At 32.6% G+C, this 7241-nt stretch overlaps 1 long non-coding RNA gene across 1 annotated transcript; it reads left to right on the top strand.

Moving 5' to 3' along the window:
- Positions 1-1073: 1073 nt before the first annotated feature.
- Positions 1074-6277, top strand: LOC128784421 (uncharacterized). The gene is made up of 4 exons (XR_008429478.1): positions 1074-1126; positions 3445-3524; positions 5366-5431; positions 6194-6277. It is a non-coding gene; the product is annotated as an uncharacterized LOC128784421 (long non-coding RNA).
- The last annotated feature ends 964 nt before the right edge of the window (positions 6278-7241 follow it).

Genomic DNA, 7241 nt, shown 5'->3' with positions numbered 1-7241 from the left:
CCTCAGTCTGCTGTAGTTGATGCTTGGATTGTCAGGTCTGCAACATGAAATGCCAATACTTCTTTGAAATCATACATTTCTGTAATTATTGTTTCATTCAGCTCACATCAGTTTTGGGAGGACTTCATCCTTCTCCTGAACAATACTTTTCATGTTCAACCTTTAGCAGAGTGGCTGCATGTGAAGTAAGAGCATGATTACATTAGCTATCTGAACTCATACACCCTTCTCTGTCTGAAATACCTATTTTTTCCCATTTCTGAATTTGGATTCCAGCAGGACAGATGGAAAAAGTTGGGGTTTTTTGGGTGTTTGGATTATTTTGTTTGTTTTTTAAGTATCTATATAATTTATTTTATTGCAGTCTTCCAGAAAATGAAAACTAACTTTAAATACCTCAGATTTCTCAGGCACCCTTTCCCTAAGGAAGGGGGACAGGGGCACAGAAATAAAAAAAAAATATATATATAAAGAAAAATAATTTAAACCACTCCCCCAAAAAACAAAAACAACAATAAAAACCCCAACAAAACAAGAAAAAAGAACCAAACCAAACAAAAAGAAACAAAATCCCAAAACAAGATGAAACATTTCTTGACTGGGAATTCTGGGCAGGAAAGGAAGGGAATATTTCTTCAGTGGTTACTCTTGAAAATAGTGTATAGAATTTAAAACTGGTAAAGAATGATACATGCAAAAGTACTTTTAAAGATCTGGGATTTTAACTTTGTTTTCCAAGGTTACAGAATCTTTTATCACTTGCTGATGACCGTTAAGTCTTAACTGAATCTGTTAATCAAGCCTGGGATCTGAGTGAGACAAAAGTCATCCAAGACACAGAGGTGGTCAATTCTTATTGCTTTCTCTTCAATTTAGACATCTAAACATCCTTTGGTGCCTTGAGCATTTCTGCAAACAAGCAACTACCAAGTTTGTTTTTGTAGAGTACTCCAAATGCACTTGGAATGAAAACTGAATGGAATAACATAAATTTCATATAAATGGAATAATACATTTGTTTTATATTACTTCATAACACCCTAAAAGACAACAAATTTTATCATTGTTCTTAGATGCATGGATATGCACAATATGGTGATCTATAAGGAGCTTGTCCCTAACTAAGGTTTGTGCAATCTTTCTTCGTTAGATGCAAGGTTTGAAGAGTTAATTAGTACATAATGCAGAATTTGCTTGTTGATTGAGGTTTTTTTTCTGTTTGTTTGGTTTTTTTTTATTTTTTGTTTTTTGTATTCAGCATAAAGCAAAAGGAAGAAGTGTGGTCTGATAATTTAACTCATCATGTTGTAGAGGAGAATAGCCCTGAAAAGTGTCCCTTCCTCCCTTCCTTCAGTCACCTTCTGCATATCTTCTTCCAAAGCACAGATTGTTTTGTTAAATTTAAAATTATTATCAAGGGATAAAAAATAAACCAGCATAAAGAAATTGATAGCTTTAAAGTAGTCAGGTTTCTTGTGTGATGGTAATCTACTGGAATGCCCAGAGCTATTAACAACAGGGAAACAATCTCTAATTTACTGTTTTCTTTCCTAAGGGAAAAAAAAAATCAACTTGCTTTAACTGTAGCTTTAACACTGGCATCTGACAAAAAATACAGATTTTTTTGTATCCTGTGTATATATAGTATAGTTAGGTACACCATGAAATAGAAATCAGCAGATATGTGGAAAATGGAAAAAGAATTTTTAAAAGCTTACTCTGATAACACTTTCTGATAAGAATGTGCAAATGGTACTATGACTTTTTTTATGGTGACAGGAAATGTTTTTCAGGTTGTGTCAGGTAATAAAGCATAAAAATAAAATAATCCTTTACTTAGTGGTTTTTTACTACTTTATTGCCCTGGTGAGGAGAATGTCCTTTAAAAAAAAAGCACCTCACATTTTCAAAAACATGCTGTTGATAAAAAAAAAAAAAAAACAGTGGTACAACAATAGGATACCTATTCTGTGAATGTAAATCAAAGACATATGAAATGAAGTGTCAGTGCAGTCAGAGATCAGGCAGAGCATAAAAAGGGCCTGGATCCATAAAGTTCTTCTCATCTGGAGATGAAGAAAAAAATGGTTTAATTTTAACCAGAATTTTGGGCAGAGAGAGTTTGACAAGCGCAGTAAAGAAATTTAAATAGTCAAGAAAAATGTGGTTTTAGCTGAAGCTGAAGCTGAAACAAGGAGGTTACTGAACAATATGTTCATCTCAAACCTTTATGTCTTGGCTGTGTGTTCTGATGTAAATTCAACTTTGAACAAAAATACCATATTTTCCCCCCTTTTTTTTCTTTCCCTCCTGTCTTCATTTTATATAACGATAGTAAAATCCTTAGCCTTTTGTAAATTGAGACAATCTTTCAAAGTCTCATTTCTAGGTTTATTTTTTAAAGTAAATATCTAAAAATTTGTGTTTGGACAATATGAGAATAAACAATGAAAATAAAGCAAGTCAAATCTGACTCGATTTTTTGGTAATGTTCAACCTGTTTTCAGTAAACGTTTTCTCTTCATGAGTGAATATGATTTTGATCTCAGAGTGTTAGGGAAGCAGGATAGAATGGCATTTCAAATACCAAACAGACATTCAGTTCAAAATATTTGAGTTTTTTACTGCAACCTCCTGTTGCATCAGGAAGTATTGCTATGTATATATAACTTCAGCTGACAATACCGTTTCAATTTCAAGTAATACAAAAATCTATTAATTTGGTTTTTGTAGTGCAGTATAGTTTGTTGGGGTTATTTTGGTTGTTTTTTTTTTGGTTTGTTTGTTTTTTTTTTTTTTTTTTGGGGGTTTTTTTTTGGGTTTTTTTTTTTTTTTTTTTTAGGGTTTTTTGTCCTCAAAATTCTCCTCCTCCAAATGCATATTTATGAAGGGCAACCACTGTGTTTTCCCTAAGACAATTCTATGTTCTGTAAGAAAATTTCTGGGCCATTAGATACCTGACTTGGTCTTTCCGACTGCAAGGTTTCCAGTTTGCTATTAAGGAATCTCTCTAAGGAGTGGTGCTGCTTCCCAGGAGATGATTGAATCCCCCAGGGCCAGCTGTAATTTCAGTGTTTGGGGCTGTGCTCCAGCTTGTTTCCCTCATTGCAGTATTTCCTGTTCTTGGTAATGCCCAGCAGGATTCACATCCTCAGCTGATTGCCAGAACATCTGACCTAGTTTATATTGACCCTTTAGCATTTTACACCCCAAAAGTGACAAAGTGGATTCCCAAACATGAGAAAAGTTGATTGACTGGATTTTTTTTTTTTTTTCCTTACAAAAGGAGCAACAAACCCCAGGTTTTTTACTTAGTGGTTTTCCCAAGTTTGTGGTAAAATGCTTTTTCATGTCTGGTTAAAACCACGTATTATAAGCAAGATAAAAAAGGCTGATTAACTTGACATTTCACTGACTACTCTCTCTTGTACTTATGCTGTACAGGCCAAGTTCCACAGCTCAGTGAAAACAGTGGAATCAGTTGAATTTCTTAAATGAAGAATACAGCAGGGAAAAAAGAAAAGGTAGAGGATCATGGTTAGTTTATACTGATTTACCTAAGAGAAAAAAGTCAATTATTTCTTTTGTAATTGAGAACCCTGAGGAAAAGGAAACACAGTGATTAGATGTCCCCCTTTTTTTTTTTTTTTTTAATTTTATCACCTCTTGTATATTGAATGGATCTCCTTTTTGTTTTTTTCTTCCCTGAAGTGTGCTCTGATATCAATGTGTAATAGCAGAAATCTTTTGAATATGCAAGCTGTTAATGCTCTGTAACAAAGAATTTCTTAATAGTTCTTGGTCTATTTACAGATTATATTACAGAGGTTTGAAGTTTGGAATACTTCCTTAACGAATTCCTCTTTTATAGCCGAGGTTCTTTTTATCTCTTAACATTCTGTGCAACATCACTTATTTTTGGCAAGATGATTTCATCATCATTTTTACTCACCTAAAATATTTCACAGCTTTGCTCTCTGTTTTGATTTGTTGTATTCTCTATGCTCTCACTTTAATGCATTGTTTTAGAAGGATCATTTCTTCAGATGTCAACAAATTTAAAACAATCAAACAAAAAAAAACACAACAAAAAATAAAAGTACCTTTTCAGTTGGAAGATACAACATAAACACAAGTAGCCAGTCGAGCTACCTTTTATTGAAGGTTTCACACTTAAAAAAAATCTGGATGATGACTTGGACTGTAAATAAAGACAAAATAGAACTTTACCTTTGTGTCAGGCAAGACCTGAAAATACACAAGCTGAAAATCACTGAGTCATTCCTCAGGAGTTTTCAAGGGATTTTTGGGAAAAGGAGGATGGTAGTTTTTGAGGTTTGGTTTGAGATTTTTGTCAGGGAAGGTGGGTGAAAAGTCAAGGTCAAAAAGATGCACAGCTATCATTCAATTAATTTAAATATTAAAAACACTAATTCCCTTTCTGGTTTTTGTGTGTAAAGATTTTGGCAATGCTCAGTCTCCAAGAATATGCCATAAAATAATTGATAAACAGCCACCATATACAATAAAGTCTAAGTAGAGAGTAAAAGAATATGGGGGTGAGGTGTGCTACTATAGGACTGTAGTAGTGGTCTCACAACATTTTTGATCATATACCTCTAACTGTAAAATATTTTTAAACATGCACCCTGGGTTGCATATATATATACATATACATATCTATATATATATATATACACTCTTAGTTATTTATATATTATACATCTATCTAATTGCAGTAATTCTGTGTATTATAAACATAACACAAAAATAGAAGTTTAAAAGAGATGAAGATTAAAGATGTATTAATAATTCTATTAACAGTGCAAAAATATTAATTAAAAATATTTAATAATCAGTATTGTAAACAATATGGTTTAATATGCTTAATTATTTTTTTGAATTCTGGTGTAACATCTTGCTGGAGCAATTTGAAGCTCTGTTTCTAAATGTTGATACTTCTAAATGACTGTCATAGATGAGAAAAGATAGCTCAAAAATACCTGGGTGCATCATTTTTCCATGCTTGCTAAATAATGACACTCATTTTTCGATCTCATTCATGAATTAATCAAGTTTTTTATAGAATTTCAGCTAGTAAATGTTTATCCACTCCAATGTGGTTCAGTTTTCCTTGCAATTTAATTGAAAGGTACTGCATTTTTATGTTTTTAATAAATGGCTTCAAAACCCACTGACAGTTTTCTCTTTGAAAAATTTTAAACATATAGAAAATTTTGTTTCCAGGTTTTTTTATGTATAGAAATGTGAGAATTTTCATAAGTGACACATTCTTTTCAGAAATAAAATCCCTTAACAATGAAATCACTTCCAAACCTTACTTGTCAAAATGCTCTCTCCATAGGATGAAGTTCTTTGGAAAAACAGTTAATTTTTCGCTCATTGTTAAGACATCACCTTTACCTTGAAGGTACACATTCAGTCTGTTTATTTTTTTTTTTTTAATATCTGCTATGTAGCAACCTGCTGACAACCACTTGTCAACACAGGAAAGCTCAGCAAATAAAGAACACTTGTCCTTTTTAGATGAAAAAATGAATAACTTATCTTTAATTTTGACAACTCTTTTAAGCACTTTGATGTGAGATGAGTGGGAAAACACTGCGTGGTACAAAAGATTTTCATGGTCACTCCCCATCTCGATACAAATACTGTAAAGATTGTACTATTTAAATATCTTTCTAAAATTCACCACACTGGTGGCATAGTGCAGATTTTTGTGCACTTCTGGCTGCTATTTATTTGCTGCAGCAGTTTCTCTATAAATTATGCGGTGAATGAATTCTATGGGTGATGCTTTCTCTGTAACTTTACTCTGGGAACCTTTTTTTTATTCTAGTAAAAGTAGCCATTCCGTCAGTGGTTTCACTTGCAAATTTTTACTATAAAACATTATTTTTGTTAAAGAAGTCACCATAGAGAATATATTTTCTCCAGTATTTCTTTCCTTTAGTGGCGCTCAAAGCAATGGCTCTTAATGTACTTCAGTACTGAAACAGAATCTAGTACATACCATAAACTGAGATGTGTTAGAAACGTGCACTTTCAGCCAATTGTATAGCAAACCTATTTAAAAATTCAGCAATATTTTGCAGCATATTTCACCAGTATATTCTGAAAAAAAAAAGAATGTTTTATAGTTTGTTGCCATATTGTTTTCTGTGTATTTCAGCCATTTCCAACATGGAAGATTTTTGCATTTTGCTCTTAAGAAGAGGCCTCTGAACATCTATTATTAAATTTAGGGAAGTACAGGGTTAAATATCACATGACTTCAGACTTTTTTGATTATATATGATTAGGTTATCATCACTGTTGCCTTATAGAATGACTGAGAAAAATCTTGTCAGCTACTAGGAGTAGGAAAAATGTCATGTCTGCCACTTTCCTGTTGGTTGCTTGTCATCACATTAACATTATTTTCATTGTGAGAAATGTGTCCATTTTGTGAAAGTTGGTTTAGTACAATCTGTAAATCTGCGTAAACAAGGGCAGGTGAACTGCAACGTGTCACAATATGCTGAGAGCGAGCTAACAACTGAGGGCACCATTGTTAATTAACATTTTCTCTAGTTCAAGTTCCAAACTGGAGAGCGTATTGGATCCTGTGGTGACAGAAAAAGGGTGAAGGTTTTTCAGTATTGTCAAACCCAAACATTCAAAAGGCACAGAAGTGCTAGAACAGCAGACTTAAAAATAGCAATAAGCAGCTTACCTCTACTTTTTTTTTTTTTTTGCCTCTGATTTTGGGCTGCAAGTCTGACCTTGAGTCATGAATTTCCAAACTTGCTTCCTTACCTATGGGGATTAGAAGAAAAAAAAAAAAAAAAAAAAAGAAAACATATACACATATACACTATATATACTATATATATACAATATATTAAAATATATATACATTATATAAATATATATGTGCATGTGTGCATATATGTATATGCATATATGTGTATATATAAATCTACACTTTTATAGATTTATATATGCATACACAGAGAGATAGAGGGAAGGGAAGCACTCATAAAATACCTGTTTCAGAGACTTGAGGCTTTTAAGAAAATCAGACACCTTGAGACTCATGATAAAGTCTTGATAGTTGTCAAGAAATGTTATTAACTGTGAATATCTTTTTAAGGTTATATACATACATATAAGATTTGGATTTGAATGCTTTAAACTCATTGGTCTGTATCTGAGGATATTTTTTTTGGTAGTAGGGG

The sequence above is a fragment of the Vidua chalybeata genome, chromosome 2 (genome assembly GCF_026979565.1).
Source record: "Vidua chalybeata isolate OUT-0048 chromosome 2, bVidCha1 merged haplotype, whole genome shotgun sequence".
NCBI classification, from domain to species: Eukaryota; Metazoa; Chordata; class Aves; order Passeriformes; family Viduidae; genus Vidua; species Vidua chalybeata.
The sequence above is the reverse complement of the archived record's forward strand: the minus strand, read 5'-3'. Positions and strand labels throughout refer to the sequence as shown.